The 20,004-nt window shown below is 43.6% G+C and overlaps 1 protein-coding gene across 1 annotated transcript in view; it reads left to right on the top strand.

Annotated features, from left to right (window-relative positions):
* Positions 1 to 331: 331 nt before the first annotated feature.
* Positions 332 to 20,004, top strand: part of CASP2 (caspase 2) — a 90,278-nt gene continuing 70,605 nt past the window's right edge. The window contains exon 1 of the mRNA XM_089654355.1: positions 332 to 581. The gene's annotated coding sequence lies outside the window, so the exon portion shown is untranslated. The remainder of the gene's footprint in view (positions 582 to 20,004) is intronic.

A 20,004-nucleotide genomic window follows, 5' to 3' on the forward strand; every position in this document is an offset into this window, starting at 1 on the left:
TTCTCTTTGTTTGCTATGAGGCTCGTGGTTTGGTGACATAATGATGTTTATTGATCACATTTATTATGCTGTTGTACATTGGTAGTATTGCCCAGCAGAGGGAACTGCAGCAACCCCCCTGGGTCACCCCACCCTGACACCTCATATATCCCCAGTCTATGCATTGAGGAGGACAACTCGCCATGACACTCGGCAAACTTCCTCCTTCACCTCAGTGCGAAAAGCGCGGGAAAAACGAGTAGGGGCCAATCAGCGCCAAGCCCGCGAATCTCCCGCCTGACGTCACCCCTTTGTTGTCCGGCGGGTGGGTGGGACTCAGGCGGAGTGCGCAGGCGCTTCTGAGGGCAGCGCGGCTCGCGCACCGAGGGAGCCCAGCGGGTCTTTTGTGCACCGTGCGCGCCCGCACGAAGGTGGAGCCAAAGGTTTCCCGGGGGCACCTAGAACGTGGGCGCCATCTACAGCCCGGGGGGAGTACGTCTTCCTGCGGCGCCCCAGGACAGCCCGTCGGAAATTATTTTGTTTAATGACACCACGTGACCGTTGTGGGCCGGGCTTCATCACTGCCTTCACTAGCTCGCCAGGTGAGCGTGTGAATGGGACGGATGGACCGCGCATGCGCGAGTTGATGAATGGTTGCTGCAGCCAGGATGTGTTGTGTTGCCCTTGGCAACGGCTGACAGCAGTGCTTTGTCGGAATGGCTGTGATTGGTTGTGCTGGTTTTGGTGTACTGAGGATGGCATCCCATAATATGCAGGAAGCTGAGCCACACGCTGCAATCTGATTGTACAATCTGCTTTCCATTCTGGAGGTGGTGCCTGCCATATTGGGTATACAGGGGGCGCTGTGTTCATCATCAGTGATGCCCCCCACCCCGAGTGCACCTGCATCGCAATAGACCACCATGCCTGCATGTGTTGGCAGCAGGGGCGGACTGACAACTAATGGGGCCCCCGGGCAATAGGGGATCATGGGGCCCCTGTGTCCTTACCTACACTCAAAGAATACCCAAAAAAGCCCATAAAAGGTACCAGGGGCATCTCATGGGGCCCCCTACTGTCCCCGGGCCCTCGGGCAGTGCTCGCATGGTCAGTCCGCCCCTGGTTGGCAGTCCCATTACCTCCAATGGGTTACATATCAATGGGCACCCAGGGCCGGGTCACACTGCAACCTGCATTCTGGTTTTCACAGCCTGTTGGGCAGCCAAACGCATGGAATCTGCAAACATTACTGCATGGTGCTGCGTCACTGCGCGCCTTGGCCGCTGCGTTTGCAAGATGCAGTTAAAGTAGAAGTACAGGCAAAACTTTATTACATTTTGGACAGACTAAGTCTAGATTCACACCTATGCAAGTTGCGTTTGATGCGTTTTTGATGCATTTTGCGTTTTTTTTCTTATTGTTGCTAGGCAGATTTTAAACGCAGCAAAAACGCACTACATGCTTTTCTGCAGCATTCCCATTATAGAACCAAAAACGCAATGTTTTGCGTAAAAAAAAAAAAAAAAAAGTCTGACGCTTTCCAAAAAATGCACCGGGTGAAAACATGGAAATGTGAACCTGTCCCATAGGAAATCATGGTAAATGGACTGTACTGCGTTGCTGCGAAAAACGCTTCGGTGTGAACCTGGGGTAAGGGAACGTTATAACTGGGGTTGCACCGATACCAAATATTTCATGAGTACTCGTGGAAATACTCCCGGGACCTTAACCAGTACTTTTTGGTGCGATCTGCGTTAATGGATGCCAATTGCAGCGCAAAGATTAGCACGCGATTTGAACAGGAATGCGATTCCTGTCCAAATCGCATGCGGTTTCCCCACTGCTCCTGTGTGAACCCCCCAGGCTTGTCATATATATATATATAAACAGCGCTAAATACCAGCACAGCGGCAAAATGGTTAGCACTTCCGCCTGGCAGTACTCGGGTCATTGGTTCGTATCCCAACCACGGCACCACCTGCCTGGAGCTTGCATGTTCTCCCTGTGCCTGTGTGGGTTTCCTCCAGGTACTCCGGTTTCCTCCCACACTCCAAAGACATGCTGGTAGGTCACTTGGCTCCTGTCTAGGGGCTCATATACACTGCAGCTGCTAAACTGACGTTCAGGAGCTGTTCAGCATTTTTTTTTTTCAGCAGCCCCTGATCTTTCCTTTATGTTTTCCTATGTGTCTGTGTACTCAGTCGTTTACAGGCAGTTGAGTTTACTGTAGTTTTTTTGAACGCACTAAACTTGCGTTCAGGAGTAGATTTTACCGGCATTTCAAAAGCCAAATGCTTGTAAACGCAGCTAACCGCGTTTAAAAGCGTTTTTTAACTGTTCCATGTTCAGAGCCTTTTTTCATCATCAGAAATGCATGCAAAGCATTTTCCATGTATTCAAACGGACCCGGTACACCAGCGCAGTCAGTTCCAGGATTCGAGTGAAGGAATTAATGGTAGAACGCGCCGCATTATGCTCACGATGGGATCCATAGTGAATACAACCAGAAAAGACCGGTCATCTCACCACATACTACACTCTCTGCTTCTGCTCTCTCTATTCCTCTCAAAATGTCTGAAATAGTTATTTGTTTACTATTTTTCAGTGCATTCTGGGCATTTGGGAAGGTCTCCTGAGGTTATCTTTTAAAAACACTAATAAACGCAAATGCACATAAACGCGGTATGCAAACGCAGCTAAACTGACGTTTTTTAACCCTTTGAGGACCGTAAGGTTTTGGAACGCCGAAAGAATCATTTTTTTTGTTTTTAAAGTTCGTACACTTCAGTTGCTGTAACTAAGCCATTTCATGAAATAATTGGCAAAAAGCTAGACCCATTTGTTGTTTGTTGATAAGAACTAATATTTTGACTCAAACCAAAAAAAAAAAAGAGTTTCAAGTTCTTAATCAGATGATACACGCAATTAAAAACATGGGACAAATACGTCCCTTGGTCCCCAAAGGGTTAACCTATGTTTTCCAGCAGTCAGTTTCCATCGTTCAGAAGAGTTTTCCAAACACCCCGTGTACATGAGCCCTGAATTGTCCCTAGTATGTGTATGTATGAATGTGAGTTAGCGATTATTATTATACAGGATTTATATAGCGCCAACAGTTTGCGCCGCACTTTACAATATAAGGGAGACAATACAATTACAATATATTTCAGTACAGAAGGAGTGTGAGGGATCTTAGATTGTACGCCTCTTGAGGGTTAGGGACTGATGTGAATGTACAATATATACAGTTGTGTTCAAAATAATAGCAGTGTGTTGAAAAAAGTGAATAAAGCTGAAAATCCTTCTAATAGCTTTTATTTCCATCCACACAAATGCATTGGGAACACGACACATTCTATTCCAAATCACAACATGAAGAAAAATAGATCAAATTTGTGTTGTTCCTCTAAAAAAAAAAAATTGAAGAAAAGTGAATATTGGACGGTTTGTATTCTTCTTTACAAACTCAAACATTCACTATATAAACTGAGAAATGTTTGAAGATTTTGCTTTCCTTTGAATGACTTCATGAATATTTGGTTGTAGTCGCACTGTTTCTGAGAACTGCTGTACATCTGTGTTGCATGGAGTCACCCAACTTCTGGCCCCTGTGATCAGGTATTCCAGCCCAGGATGATTGGACCACATTCCACAGTTCTTCTCTATTTCTTGGTTTGGCCTCAGAGTGGCCACAAGTTTTCTATTGGATTAAGATCCGGGGATTGGGCTGGCCACTCCATAACGTCAATCTTGTTGGTCTGGAACCAAGATGTTGCACGTTTACTGGTGTGTTTGGGGTCGTTGTCTTGTTGGAACACCCATTTCAAGGGCATTTCCTCTTCAGCATAAGGTAGCATGACCTCTTCAAGTATTCTGATGTATTCAAACTGATCCATGATCCCTGGTATGCGATAAATAGGCCCAACACCGTAGTATGAGAAACATCCCCATATCATGATGCTTGCACCACCATGCTTCACTGTCTTCACAGTGTACTGTGGCTTGAATTCAGTGTTTGGGGGTCGTCTGACAAACTGTCTCCGCCCACTAGACCCAAAAAGAACAATCTTACTTTCATCAGTCCACAAAATGTTGCGCCATTTCTCTTTAGGCCAGTCAATGTGCTCTTTGGCAGATTGTAACCTCTTCAGCACATGTCTTTTTCCCAACAGTGGGACTTTGCGGGGACTTCTTGCAGATAGCTTGGCTTTACATAGGCGTCTTCTAATTGTAACAGTCCTCACAGGGAACGTCACACCTTCTTTGCTCTTCCTGGAGCTGATTGTTGGCTGAGTCCTTGCCATTTTGGCTATTCTTCTATCCATTCCAATGGTAGTTTTTCGCTTTCTTCCACGTCTTTCAGGTTTTGGTTGCCATTTTAAAGCATTTGCGATCATTTTAGCTGAGCAGCCTATCATTTTCTGCACTTCTTTATGTTTTCCCCTCTCCAATCAACTTTTTAATCAAGGCACACTGTTCTTCTGAACAATGTCTGGAACGACCCATTTTCCTCAGAATTTCAGAGAGAAATGCACTGTAACCAGCATGTCCAACATTTGCTGCCTTCCTTCCTTAAACAAGGGCAATAATTGCCACCTGTTTTTCAAAGAATGAATGACCTCACTAATAGAACTCCACACTGCTATTATTATGAACATGCCCCTTTCAATGAGTGATTCAATGACACAGAATCAGCAGCATGCATGTCATGACTGTTGGGTCTGTTGGATTTCTATTCTAAATCGCACCACAAAGTATCAGTATCAGCATCGGCCAGTACTTGACCAAAAGTATTGGTACTCGTACTCACCGATAAAACAAAACAGTATCGGTGCATCCCTAGTTATAACCACTTGAAAACCAGGCCTTCTCTAGCAATTCTTGTTTACAAGTAAAAATCTGTATCTTTTGCTAGAAAACTACTTAGAACTCCCAAACATTATATATATAATTTATGACTTTTATTCCTATTACAAGGAATGTAAAGCTCCCTTGTAATTGAAATAAGTGATAGCAACAGGTCCTCTTTATGGAGAGATCTAGGGTCTATAAAACTCCAAATCTCATCTCTACCTTTAAGGCTACGTTCACACTAGCCTTGTGTGCAGGAGGCAGAGAGGCGTTTGGGAAGCGCTTTTACCGGACGCCTCTGGTCGAGTCAGAAGGCTTTGAAGCCTCCTATTCTCGTCTATGGTGCCGCTCCGCAAACGCCTGGCCGGCGTTTGCGACGCGGTTGCGGGGCGTTTGCGGAGCGGTAACACCACTCAAACTGTATTATAGGCGTTTGTGGGGCGTTATTAACGCTCGGCAAACGCCTAGCAACCGCCACTAAACCGCGCATGCGGCGTTTGCGGAGCGTTTGCCGAGCCTTAACAACGCCCCACAAACGCCGGACCAACGCTTGCCAAACGCTATAGGGGCGTTTGGCAAGCGTTGGTAAAACAGCCAAGTGTGAACGAGCCCTAAAAGCAAAGGATCGTAAAAACATTTTTGATCTTTTGCTTTAAAAAATAAAAAAATGTTTGCTTCCGCTCTAGATCAGAAGTGACATCATAATGTTGCTCTGGTCCTCCAAGATCATAGAGGTGATCAGAATCAAACTGGTCTCTGGTCACCTCTATGGCCAAGTGTGTGAACCGTCAGACCATTTCTCGGGCTCACCCGTAAAAGTGGTAAGCTAGAGAAACACAGAAAACAGAGGGGGTGGCCCCTCCCACCGGGTTTTTTATAGCTGTCTGTGTTCTCGTTAGGGAGATTTCCTCCTCTCTATTTGTTCTGTTTATCATTGAAAGTAAAAGAAAATCGCACATTTTGGGTTGTCCCCAGAATAGGAATAGAGGGGAAATCTTCCAATGGGGACACTAGTTCTGGTGACAACTTGGGATTCCCTCACTTTGAAGGGACTTCATGTTTTGACTATGGGACAGGAAGTGAAGGTAAATCTCCCCCACATTACACAGGTATGGTCTACTGTTGTCACCATCAGGAGAATCACCCAAAGACATGCTAAGCAGCCATTGTTGAAGTGCTTGTACAGCAAGAAATTGCTGTCAAGAGGCTGCAGGAGATCAGAAGCACTCAGATGCAACAAAGAATTAAAAAACAGTAATGATACATTTCTTTATGTTAAACAAACATCAACTGCTTAGGCTAGGTTCACACCTGAGTGGGTTTGTGGTCCATGTTTGTGTGGGGAAAGGCAGCTTATTCATTTGAATGGGCTGCTGTGCCTGCATTGCAAAAAAGGTAGCTGCAGCATTTTAACCTGTTGACACTGACAGTACGCAAATATGCGGTCTCTCGGCGGCTGGGCCGTGACGCCGAACAGCGGCTACATATTTGCATACCAACAGTAAACAAATGTGTCAAGTGCGCGCACCTTGTACACTCCCAGCACATTTTCCAGCGCCTCACGGAAAGGTCCCGATCACTACTTGTGATCGGGACCTTTCCAATCATGTGACAGCCAATCATGGCAGCATCTCCATTAAAGTCTATTGAACCAAAAATGCAACATTTTGCAATTAAGAGTCCCTGACCCTTTCCAAAAAAACGCAGCAGCTCAAAAAAGCATAGCTGTGACCGTGTCCCATAGGAAACCAAGTTAAATGGACTGTAGTTCGTTTCTGCAAAAAGCCCTAAAAAACGCATTGGTGTGAACCAGGCCTTAATGGGGGGGTACGTTTTTTTTTTTTTTCTTTTTTTACTCGCTAAATATGCACCAAAAATGTGGCAAGCTGGATTTTTAACATCGCAAGGGAAGCACAACAGACCAGTGTGAACGCATACATTGAATTTAAAGGGATGCATTTTTCTTTTTCTTTTTTTAAACACAGAAGCACTGCAAAAACTGCTCAGTGTGAAAGCAGCCTATTGGCCGAAAGGTGCTGAAAATAAATTTGTATTCATTTAAATGCATGATCTTAACCCCTTCCCGACCGTATATAAACGGCCGGATGGTGGCAGTGCAGGGTCGGGTGGCCGTTTATAAACGGCCTCCCCGCACCCTGCTTGTGCGTGTTCCCTGGGAGTGCGCAGCACCGCGATCCAGTGCCCGCTGTGAAACACCGTTTGTCGGACGGGACCTCTGTACGAGGTCCCCATCATGTGATCACTGATTGGCCAATCAGTGATCACATGCAAAGTAGCAAGCAAGATGTCACTTGTGACATCATTGCTTACTACGTGTGAATTCCGTGAATGATCACAGAGATCACATGGTACAGGGCTATTCACAACAGCCTTGTACCATGTGACAAGCTGTGACCAATCACAGCTCACTCAGTATTTCACAATGACTGCAAGAATGCAGACAGAGAGAAAGAGAAATGATTGCTTTTACATCCTATATGGGTGTAAAAGCAATCAGTGTAAAAAAAAAAAATCTTCATCACCCCCCACAAGTAGTACAGTGTCACCATGGTGACACTGTACTGCTAGGGTGACAGTATGTAGAAAAAAAAATAAAAATAAATAATAATAATATAAAAAAATAAAATAAAAATGTAAAAAAAAAAATTTAAAAATTATAATTTTTGGTTATAAACTAATTTGGATTTTTTTTTTTTACTAAAAATATAATGGAATACATTTTGGCCAAGATTTACGATGAAATATTATTTATTTGCAAAATTTAAAAAAAAAACACTTTTTTTCAAAAATTTTGGACTTTATCATTTACATAGCAAAAAAAATAAAAATCCCAGCAGTGAATAAATACCACCAAAATAAAGCTTTATCTGTCTCAAAAAAATGGTAAAAAATTAATTTGGGTACAGTGTGGCATGACCGCGCAATTGTCATTCAAAGTGTGATAGCGCTGAAAGCTGAAAATTGCCCTGGTCAGGAAGGGGGTGAAAGTGTCCGGACTGGAAGTGGTTAATAAAAAAAAAGTTGAATATAATACAATTGTATACAAAAAATATATATTTTTAAAAAAACTGTCCATTTCAGTTTGTTTTGTTTTTTTGTTTTTTTTTGCCAAATGTATCCTGAATTTTCGTTTTCGGTCCAAGAATATTCATTTGGGCGCACCACTCATAATGATTGTGACATAATGTAAGGGATGAGAGCGGTAATGTTGCTGTACGCAGGCAGATGTTCTAGTAATGAGTCAGATGTGAACGCGCTGAAAGTCTATGAGCGTTTTCTACAACAAAGGAGATGTTCGGCCAGCTGGAGCTCGGCCTGGGGATGAGCACGCCTGTGTTGTGTTTAGAGGCGATTTTGCACATGTTTGCAGTTTTCTGCCTTAAAGGGGAAAAGGAAAAAAATGTAGATTTTTATTTTTAAACCTGCACTCGGGTCCTCCTCACATGACAATCGTCTGGGCTTTGGAATCTTATCTTGTAGATATTACTTATGTTTGTGTGCAGCATTTACTTCTGGTTTGTAGATCGCAAGAAACAGGAGAGAGGACGTCGTATACAGCAGAGGTCTCCAAACTGCGGCCCAGGGGCCGGATGTGGCCCTTTGCTTGCCTTTATCAGGGTTGCATGTTGCGCACCACACTTTAAAGCCTCTGTTGTGATCTTTAACCATTTCAATACCTGACACTTTCACCCCCTTCCTGCCCAGGCCATTTTTCAGGTTTCAGCACTCTCACACTTTGAATGACAATTGCGCGGTCATACAACATTGTACCCAAACTAAAATTTTATCATTTTCTTCACACAACTAGAGCTTTCTTTTGGTGGTATTTAATCACCGCTGGGGTTTTTATTTTTTGCTAAATTATCAAAAAAAGACCAAATATTTTGAAAACAAACACGTTTTTCTTTGTTTCTGTTATAAAGTTTGCAAATTAATAATTGTTCTTCATAAATTTAGGCCGAGATGTATTCTGCTACATGTCTTTGGTGAAAATAACCCAAATTAGGATGTATTATTTAGTTTGTAGGAAAGTTATAGAGTTCACAAACTATGGGATAGATCTGAATATTGATCAATCCTGAAGTACTGACAGCCAATCTAATTTCTTGAGGTCCAAGAATGTCAGAATAGTACAGATATCCCCCAAATGTCAGAACAGGACAGATATCCCCCAAATGTCAGAACAGTACAGATATCCCCCAAATGTCAGAACGGTACAGATATCCCCCAAATGTCAGAACAGTACAGATATCCCCCAAATGTCAGAACAGGACAGATATCCCCCAAATGTCAGAACAGGACAGATATCCCCCAAATGTCAGAACAGGACAGATATCCCCCAAATGTCAGAACAGGACAGATATCCCCCAAATGTCAGAACGGTACAGATATCCCCCAAATGTCAGGACAGTACAGATATCCCCCAAATGTCAGGACGGTACAGATATCCCCCAAATGTCAGGACGGTACAGCAGATATCCCCCAAATGTCAGAACAGTACAGATATCCCCCAAATGTCAGAACAGTACAGATATCCCCCAAATGTCAGGACAGTACAGATATCCCCCAAATGTCAGAACAGTACAGATATCCCCCAAATGTCAGAACAGTACAGATATCCCCCAAATGTCAGGACAGTACAGATATCCCCCAAATGTCAGGACAGTACAGATATCCCCCAAATGTCAGGACAGTACAGATATCCCCCAAATGTCAGGACGGTACAGATATCCCCCAAATGTCAGGACGGTACAGATATCCCCCAAATGTCAGGACGGTACAGATATCCCCCAAATGTCAGGACAGTACAGATATCCCCCAAATGTCAGAACAGTACAGATATCCCCCAAATGTCAGAACAGTACAGATATCCCCCAAATGTCAGGACAGTACAGATATCCCCCAAATGTCAGGACAGTACAGATATCCCCCAAATGTCAGGACAGTACAGATATCCCCCTAATGACCCCTTTTTGCAGAGTAGACAGTCCGACGTACGTCATAAGAGGAATGGCGAGTTTTTTGAAGTTGTATTTTCTTTGTCATAATTTTTCAGAAAATCAAAAAATGAAAAAAATTATTTTCACTATTTTTTTTTTTTTTACATACTGTCACCAGTGCAGTACAGCGTCATCATATAACTGGCATGGTGGTGATCAGGGACACTGACTGGTGACAGTATGAAAAAAAAAATATATATATATTTTTAATTTTTTTATTATTTTTATTTTATTATTACATTTTTTTTCTTTTCTTTAACATTTTTTTTTCATATTTAACTATGACCAAAGTAGTACAATGTTACCATAGTAACATTGTACTACTTTGGGGGAAGTGATCAGTATTTTTTTTTTTACACAATTTGCTTATAGCAAAGAATTACTTTGCTATAAGCAAGCATTTACCTGAATGACATCGATTCATTCAGGGTTTTTTTTTTTTTTTTTTTTGTACTTAGCTGTGATTTGGCCACAGCTAATCACATGACATGTGCATGTGATCGCTGTGACCATTCACAGCTAGGCACTAGTATACAATGGATGGCATGAATGAAGCCATCCATTGTATACAACTGTCATGTGACCTGCTGTGATTGGTCACAGCAGGTCACATGGTACCGGCAACGGGGACCAATACTCAGATCTGTCATCGGCCGTGTCCAAGGTACACGGCCGGTGACAGATCGTGCCGCTGCGCGGCTCTGCAAGTGTGAAAAGTGCGCATGTGCTGGAGGACGCCATTTGGCATCCAACCTGGAAATGCAGTACATTTTGCCGGCCGCCTTTTGGTTATTGGCCGAGTGTGTTTTGGTTAAGGCTCCGTGTACACGGGACACTTCTGACCGATGGAAACTGACTGCTGGAAAACGTAGGTTAACCACTTCTCGTCCGGCCCATGTATATAAACAGGCGGACGGGAGCAGTGCAGGGTCAGGTGGCCGTTTATAAACGGCATCCCCGCCCCCTGCTTCTGCGCTCTCCCTGGGAGCGCGCAGCACTGCGATCCGGTGCCTGCTGTGTCCTCCGGACACAGTGGAACACCGATCGTTGTATGGGACCTCTGTGCGAGGTTCTGATCATGTGATCACTGATTGGCCAATCAGTGATCACATGAAGAGTAGTAAGCAATGATGTCACTTCTGACATCATTGCTTACTATATGTGAAATCTGTGAATGATCACAGAGGTCACATGGTACAAGGCTATTCACAACAGCCTTGTACCATGTGACAAGCTGTGACCAATCACAGCTCACACAGTAGTTCTCAATGGCTGCAAGAATGCAGACAGAGAGAAAGAGAAATGATTGCTTTTACAACTTTTATGGGTGTAAAAGCAATCAGTGTAAAAAAAAATCTTCATCACCCCCCACAAGTAGTGCAGTGTCACCATGGTGACACGGTACTACTAGGGTGACAGTATGTAAAAAAAATAAATAAAAAAATAATATAAAATAAAAATGTAAAAAAAATTTTTTAACAATTATAATTTTGAGTTATAAACTCATTTTTGTTATTTATTTTCACTAAAAAGATAACTGAATACATTTTGGCCAAGATTTATGATGAAATATTATTTATTTGCAAAACTTCATACGAAAAACACTTTTTTTTTCAAAATTTTTGGACTTTTTCATTCATATACCAAAATAAAATAAAAATCCCAGCGGTGCATAAGTATGTAAAAAAAAACAAAACATAAATAGTAAAATAAAAAAATAAAATAAAAATGTAAAAAAAAATGTTTTAAATTATAATTTTTGGTTATAAACTAATTTGGGTTATTTTTGTTTTTTTACTAAAAAGAACTGAATACATTTTGGTCAAGATTTATGAAGAAAGATTATTTGTTTGCAAAATTGTATAAGAAAAACACTTTTTTTAAAATTTTTTGACTTTTTCATTTAGATAGCAAAAAATAACATTAAATAAAGCTTTATCTATCTCAAAAAAATGGTAAAAAATTCATATGGGTACAGTGTTGCATGACCGCGCAATTGTCATTCAAAGTGTGATAGCGCTGAAAGTTGGCCTGGGCAGGAAGGGGGGTGAAAGTGTCCGGACTGGAAGTGGTAAGAAACGTCAGTTTAGCCGCGTTTACATACTACGTTTATATGCGTTTGTGTTTAGAAGCGTTTTTTAAAGATAACCTCAGGAGACCTTCCCAAATTCCCAGAATGCACTGAAAAATAGTAAAAAATTTACTATTTCAGACATTTTGAGAGGAATAGAGAGAGCAGAAGCAGAGAGAATCATGAAGTCTGATGAAGAAGGGATCCCCCTTCGAAATGCGTCAGTGTCCCTCTGGGAATCTCCCCTTCTGATGGGATGCGCACGTGTCTCCTTCTCGTGTGCTTCTTTTACATTCTTGTTTTACTACTATGTTTGTGAGTATATCTCCTAAATCAATAAATCCATGAACTGTTTACTGAGGTAATGCGCAAGGCTGGTGCACTCTGTCTTTTTGTTCTTCACTACAGTTTGCTGGCTGGATCACCAGATGAACTAGAAGAAAAAAAAAAGCCTAAGGCTCCATGCACACTAGCATTTTTTTTTTTTTTTAACCACTTGCCTACCAGGCACTTATACCCCCTTCCTTACCAGGCCAATTTTCAGCTTTCAGCGCTGCTGCACTTTGATTGACAATTGCGCGGTCATGCAACATTGTACCCATATGAAATTTTGATCATTTTTTTCTCACAAATAGAGCTTTCTTTTGGTGGTATTTAATTGCCACTGGGCGCTTTACTTTTTGCGCTATAAATAAAAAAGTGCAAAAAATTTGAAAAAAACAAAACTTTTTCTTTGTTTCTATTATAAAATTTTTCAAACAGGTATTTTTTCTCCTTCACTGATGTGCGTTGATGAGGCAGCACTGATGGGCACTGATAGGCGGCACTAAAGGGCACTGATAGGCAGTACTAATGAGGTGGCACGGATAGGCGGCACTGATAGACAGCACTAATGAGGTGTCACGGATAGGCGGCACTAATATGCAGCACTGATAGGCGGCACTGATAGGTGACACTGATGATGGGTACTGATAGATGGCACTGACTGGCATCACTGCTGGGCACTGACTGGTGGCACTGACTGGCAGCACTGCTGGGCTACACTGGTGGGTGGCACTGGTGGGCAGCACTGGTGGGTGGGCACAGGTGGGTGGCACTGGTGGGCACAGGTAGGTGGCACTTCTGGGCACAGGTGTGTGACACTGCAGAGTGGCACAGGTGGGTGATCTGCTGGGCACAGGTGGGCGGAGCTAGTGGGCGCACTGCTGGGCACAGGTGGGCGGAACTTGCGGGTGGCATTGCTGGGCACCGATCATCAGGGCACTGATCATCAGTGTCCTGATGATCGGTGCCGATCCCCGCTGTGACAACTGCTGGTTCTCGGCAGTACTTTCCTCATGATCTGACAGCGTGAGGAAAGTGCAGCCGAGAACCGGCACTTGCATTTCCCTGTGATCAGCGTGTCATTGGACACCGCTGATCACGTGGTAAAAGGCCGCTGGGATCGGCCTTTTACCGCATCACGTGATCAGCTGTGTCCGTAGGACACAGCAATCACGGAGATCGCCGGGTGCGCGCCCCCTGGGGCGTGCAGGAGAGCGCGTTCTGGGGGGACGTCATATGACGTCCACCCAGAACTGGCCGGCCGCAGTGAAGCCGTCATTCGGCTATCTGCGGTCGGCAACTAGTTAAAGCTCAAAAATCGCTGGATAAAAAATACTGGTAATAGCATTTTTTAGAAGCGATTAGGAGCACTTGCGTTTTATTAGCGTTTTTACAGCACATGTAGGAAATAACACAGCTAGAAAAAAGCTGTTAGGAGCGTTTTAGTAGCATTGTGACGGTGCTGACCAATCAGAAGCCATCTAGCCCGCTACGAGGAGAGGAGACAAAGCTGAGGGGATTCAAATCTTTTTGTGGTGAGATAGTATGGGATCGGTGCAAGGTTCCCCGCACTACTTCTGTGTGAACGTAGGCTGTGACAAGCCCGGGTTCACACAGGAGCGCCGGGAAAACCGCATGCGATGTGGAGAGAAATCGCATCGCTTTCCTGTTCAAGTCACATGCTATTCTGTAGGGATGCACCCAAATTTTGGTGTCCGAAACGTTTTAGCCGAAAATACCCCTATGGGTCTTTGGCCGATGTGAAAATAAGCGCCGATACAGGTGCCGAAAATAGCTCCGCCCGCCGCCTTCTGGTGGTTCTCAGACTTAGGCTGGCCATATATTATACAATTTTCTTGAGATTTGTGGTTTGGATTTACCAAAAACCATATAATATGAGGTCAAACCTAACAACACTTTCAGTTGTATCCAATTAGGCGGCCCTTGTACTACAGAGATGAAGGTAAATCTAAAGGAAATTGGGCAGAAAATTGTATAGTGTATGGCCAGCCTTACCTGAGAACCCATTCTAATGATCCCGGTGGCTGGGTATAGAGATCAGAGAAGGAAAGTTGGCCTCCAATCATCTCTATGCCCTTTGAGGACCGGAGCGACATCGTTACATTGCTTCCAGTTTCGGCACAATGTAAACAAGGCCTTTTTTTTTTTTTTTGAGCAATAAATCAGTGCTGGTTTTTTTTTTAAATGCTTTACATTGTAGAGGAGAGATATGGGGTCTTCTTGACCCCAGATCTCTCCATAAAGAGGACCTGTCACTGTTTTTTCTATCACAAGGGATGTTTGCATTCCTTGTGATGGGAATGAAAGGGATAACGAAAACATTTTTTAAAGGGACAGTGTAAAAAAAAAAATATTTTTTTCTTATTTAAGTGTCCCCGTTTCCCCCCGTGCTCGCGCGCAGTAGTGAACACATTCGTAGGCCACACCCACATATGTTTGAACACCACATGTGGCCACGAACGTCAGAGCGAACGCAATAAGATCATCTTTCATATTTTACAAAAAAAATTGGGGTATATATGTATTTTTGTTTTTTTGTTTTTTGTTTTTTTATTCATTAACCTCCCTAGCGATATTCCCGAGTGTAGCTCGGGGTAAAGTTTCTGTACCAAAAGTGGTAACCCCCCCCCCCCCCGAGCTACACTCGGGCTTACCATGCAGCACTGTATAGGGAGTCCCTGCAGCACTTACCTTGTCCTTCGCTCCCGCGATGTGTCCCCTCCAGAGTCCCCGGCCATCTCCTCCGGCCGATGCCGGCATCCGGCTTCTGTGTTCCGGTCCCTGTGACGTACGGGCGCCACCGGCAGTGGGAAATTTGAAAATTTTAAAAAATGTCATTTTTTTTCCAAACAAATTTTACATAGTATAACATTGCTGTTTCAACCCATTTCACATACATTTTGTCCCGGGTGCTTTGTCCGGCGCTCTGCCTGCATTTTTGTCTGTTCTTTCTGCCTGGAAACAGAGAAATGGCGTCCAAAAAGTGTCCCTTTAGGTCAAAAGCGGGTTTAGATCAGCTAGAGAACAGCGATAGTAAATCAGAACCACTTGCAGAATTGAGTGATAATGATTCGTGGGGGAAATTCCTCATCAGACACTGAAAACGATTTTCCGACTTTGCTCAGCGATGTGCGAACTTGGCGCTATATTTCAAATTTCAGTGTTTTTGGTTTGATTATATTATTGAATTAAATGTATTATATTATTATTTTTTATGATTATTTATTAAATTACAATTTATGATTTTGTTTTTCAAATTTTATCATCCCCGGGATGTTTACTAGACTCTTGTTCGGACAGATTTCAGTGAGTTATTCCTAAATATTACAGGCCTACAATAAAAAAAACTACATATTTCCATGCAAAATAATGGTACCGCTTTCAGCACCAAAAATCTGAAATAATCATACCGCCAGGGAGGTTAAAATGTATTTTCTTCCAAAAAAATTGTGCTTGAAAAATATATACATTTTTAAAAAACTGTCCATTTCAGTCAAATGCATCCTGAATTTTTGGTTTCGGCACCAGACTTTTTCATTTCGGTGCACCAATACTATTCTTTACAGTGTGATTTGCACCATTCATTTTATATGGATGCAAATCGCACCACAAAGTACCAGTTTTGGGTATCGGGAGTACTCGTGAAAATACTCGGTATTGGCATTGGTGTCCCCCTAAGCAGTATCATAACTTTTGGTGCAGTGTGATATTAAAAACCGCTCTTTTTTTTTGTGTTTCTAGCACATATTGCTATTGATGGGCCGTCCTAAAAAGCAACGTGTGGGAACATACAGAACAGTGCTTGCAAGCGCACCTCCTAGTGTGAACGAACCCTAAAACTTTCATGTGTTGTGGTTTTTTTGGGTTCTTTCTGTATTTAGCACTTTCGGTGCACCATTAATTAGTGGTGCACCGAAATGAAAATTCTGTTGCCGAAAACGAAAATTCAAAATGTACTTGGCCGAAAACCGAACTGCGCAGATTTAAAAAATGAATATATATTTTTTTGGAAAAAAATACACTTCGATTAAAAAAACAATATATACCCCAATATTTTTGTAAAAAATGAAAGAGGATGTTAACAGCGAGTAAATAGATACCCAACATGTCACGCTTTACAATTGCGCATGCTCGTAGAATGGCGTGAAACTTCGGTACTTAAAAATCTGCATGGGTGATGCTTTAAAAATTTCTACAGGTCAGCAATGTAAAGTTACAGAGGAGGTCTAGTGTGAGAATTATTGCTCTTGCTCCGACGATCGTGGCGATACCTCACATGTGCGGTTTGAACATAATCAGGGGCGGACTGACAACTGATGGGGCCCCCGGGCAATAGGGGATCATGGGGCCCCGTGTCCTTGCCCACACTCAAAAAAAGCCCATAAAAGGTACCAGGGACATTTCATGGGGCCCCCTACTGACCTCGGGCCCTCGGGCAGAGCCTGAGAGCTCGAATGGTCAGTCCGCCCCTGAACATAATTTACATATGTGGGCATGCGTTCACCACTACGTGTGAGCATGGGGGGACGGGGGCACTTTAAACTCTTTTTCAAACAAATGTATTTTTAATGTTTTGTTTTTTTTTTTTGCACTGTCTATTTAAAAAAATGTTTAATCACTTTTATTCCTATCACAAGGAATGCATGCATCCCTTGTGATAGAAATAATTAGTGACAGGTCCTCTTTATGGAGAGATATGGGGTCAATAAGACCCCACATCTCTCCTCTGCAATGTAAAGCATTGGATCAAATAAAAAGCATTGACCTAGTGCTTTAACCTCCCTAGCGGTCTGATTATGTCCATATTTCTGTGCTCAAAGCGGTACATTTTTTTGCATGGAAATATGTTTTTTTTTTATTGTAGGCTGTAATTTTTAAGAATAACTCACCGAAATCTGTCCGAACAAGAGTCTAGTAAACATCCCGGGGATGATAAAATTTGAAACATGAAATCATAAATTATAATATAATAATCATAAATAATAATATGATAATAATACATTTAATTCAATAATATATTCAAACCAAAAACATTGAAATGTGAAATAGAGCGCCAAGTTCGCACATCGCTGAGCAAAATCATAGAATCGTTTTCAGTGTCTGATGAGGAATTTCCCCCACGAATCATTATCACTCAATTCTGCAAGTGGTTCTGATTTACTATCGCTGTTCTCTAGCCGGTCTAAAACCGCTTTTGACCTAGAGGGACTCTTTTTGGACGCCATGGACGTTTCTCAGTTTCCAGGCATAAAGAACAGTAAAAATGCAGGCAGGGCACAGGACAAAGCACTCGGGACAAAATGTATGTGAAATGGTTTGATACAGGAATGTTATACTATGTGATTTTAGTGGATTTAGTGAATGTCACTTTTTGTCATTTTGAAACTCCTGCCGGTTCTGAATACAGATGCCGGCATCGGCCAGAGGAGATGGCCGGGGACGCTGCAGGGGGAACATGGCGGGAGCGCAGGACAAGGTAAGTGCTGGAGGGATCCCGGACCAATGCTGCTGGGTATTCCCGAGTGTAGCTCGGGGTTACCGCTTCTGGTACTGAAACTAAACCCTGAGCTACACTCAGGAATACCGCCAGGGAGGGTTAAAAAAAAAATGGAACTAGAAGTGACATCGCTCCGGTCCTCCAAGGGCATAGAGATGAGTGGAGGGATCTTTCCTTCATTCATCTCTATGCCCAGCGCCGAGATCACTCGATGGTTTCTCAGGTAAGGCTGAGAACTACCGGTTGCAGCGAGGAGCAGGTTTTTTGGGCACCTGTATCAGTGGTTTTTTTCATATTGGCCAGCGGTCGAAAGGGGTGTTTTCGGCCGATATATTTCGCCCACCGAAATTTCACTGCATAGGACACAGCCGGCACCGTATCGCGGTGCTGCGTGCTCCCAGGGAGCGCGCACAAGCAGGGTGCGGGGAGGCCATTTATAAACGGCCACCCGACCCTGCACTGCCACCGTCCGGTCGTTTATATACAACGGCCGGACGGGAGGTGGTTAAAGTGGTTCTAAAGGCAGAAGCTGCAAGCAGCACTCTTCCCCGAACCCTCACTACTTATAATTACCTGAGCCGGGTCTTGATCCAGTGATGTGCATGAGAGCAGAGGCTCTCTCATTACTCATTGGCTCCTGCTACTGTCAATCACAGTCAGTGAGGAGGGGGTTGGGGCCGAGCCCTGCTCTGTGTGTTGTATGGACACAGCTGCCTCAGGAGCGAGCATACAGAAGTGCCCCAATAGCAAACAGCTTTGGGGGGAGAAGCTAGGAGCGCCAGCGGAGGACCCGGGAGGAGGAGGATCAGAGTTGCTCTGTGCAAAACCATTACACAGAGCAGGTAAGTATAACATGCTTGTTATTTAAAAAAAAATATGCCGTTACAATCACTTTAAAAAATGTATATAGCATTTAATTTTTTTTTGTATTTCAATGGTTTTTATTAATTTTAAACAGTATAAAACAGAGGCAACAAAACACACCCACGCAGGGGCTATCAATTGCACCAATAAAAAAGGCATAATAGAGCAGACAATGCTCTAATTCCAATAAGGCAAAAGGTATGCCCACGCAGGGGCTATCAATGGCACATAGGTTACAATAACATCAGTAAGACTCTGACTATCGCAACTAAAGACAGTTGTCCACTGTCACATCAAAACAAACAGAAAAGGAGAGAAGAAGAGCAGAGAAGAAAGGGAAAAAAAACAAAAAACAAAAAAAACCAAAGAGCAGGGGTCCACGAGCGCCAATACCAAACTCCATTACCTCCCCACACTGGCCGGGGGGAGCGTGGGAAAGGCGTATTGCAACCACGGCTCCCATACTTTCAAAAATTTATGTTGAGAGTCGTTGCATATACTCGACATCTGTTCGTTGAGCATCATAGTAGTCATACGATCCCGCACCCCCTGGAAATGTACAAACGGACTCTTCCAGGCCTGAGCAATTGTCCTAGTAGCCGATAAAAACAAATAGGAAGCCAACCGCTGCTGACGAGCCAAGAGGCCCGGTATGGGGCAATGAAGCAAAGCATACCGAGCATCCAGGCGTATGGAGAGATGGAACAAAGTGAAAAGGAGGCCAAACACACGAGACCAAAAACGAACCAACCTCGGGCATGACCACCAGATATGCAGTACATCGCCACGATGGCCACAACCCCGAAAACATCGATCACTACAGGCAGGGTTAGCCTGGGCCAGACGAGCCGGAACCCAGTACCAACGGAACAATACCTTGTAGGCTGCTTCCAGCGTGGTCGTATTAAATGAACATTTAGCTATGAGTGACCAGGCCCTACTCCAGTCCTCCGGATCCACAGCCACTCCCAGGTCACGTTCCCACTGAACAACATATGAAAGAGAAGTGTGAGACGAGCGTCTGTTCAAAGCTGCGTAAAGAAGGGAGATAAGGCCCGGGGCGCCCGGGTGCTGCTGGCAAAGCCGTTCAAAGGCAGATTTCTGATATGGGAAAGCAGAAGTGGCTCTCAGCGAAAGTAGCCAGTGCCGCAATTGAAGGTACCGAAAAAATTCCGCTGGGGGAACATCCCGAGACTCCCGAAGGACATTCCAGGCGGGAAAGGACTGAAAAATCAAAAAGTGTGGCACCTGTGAGAAACCATGAGCCACCCACCAAGAAAATGCCCTCGGGCAATCTAGACCCGGTGGGAAAAGAGGGTTGTTAACGATTGGAAGCAAGGGCAAAAAGGGTGACATCAGGCCACTGGAGTAACGTA

The sequence above is a fragment of the Staurois parvus genome, unplaced genomic scaffold, assembly GCF_062004578.1.
Source record: "Staurois parvus isolate SC_StPar_1 unplaced genomic scaffold, SC_StPar_1.0 ptg000758l, whole genome shotgun sequence".
Taxonomy (NCBI): Eukaryota; Metazoa; Chordata; class Amphibia; order Anura; family Ranidae; genus Staurois; species Staurois parvus.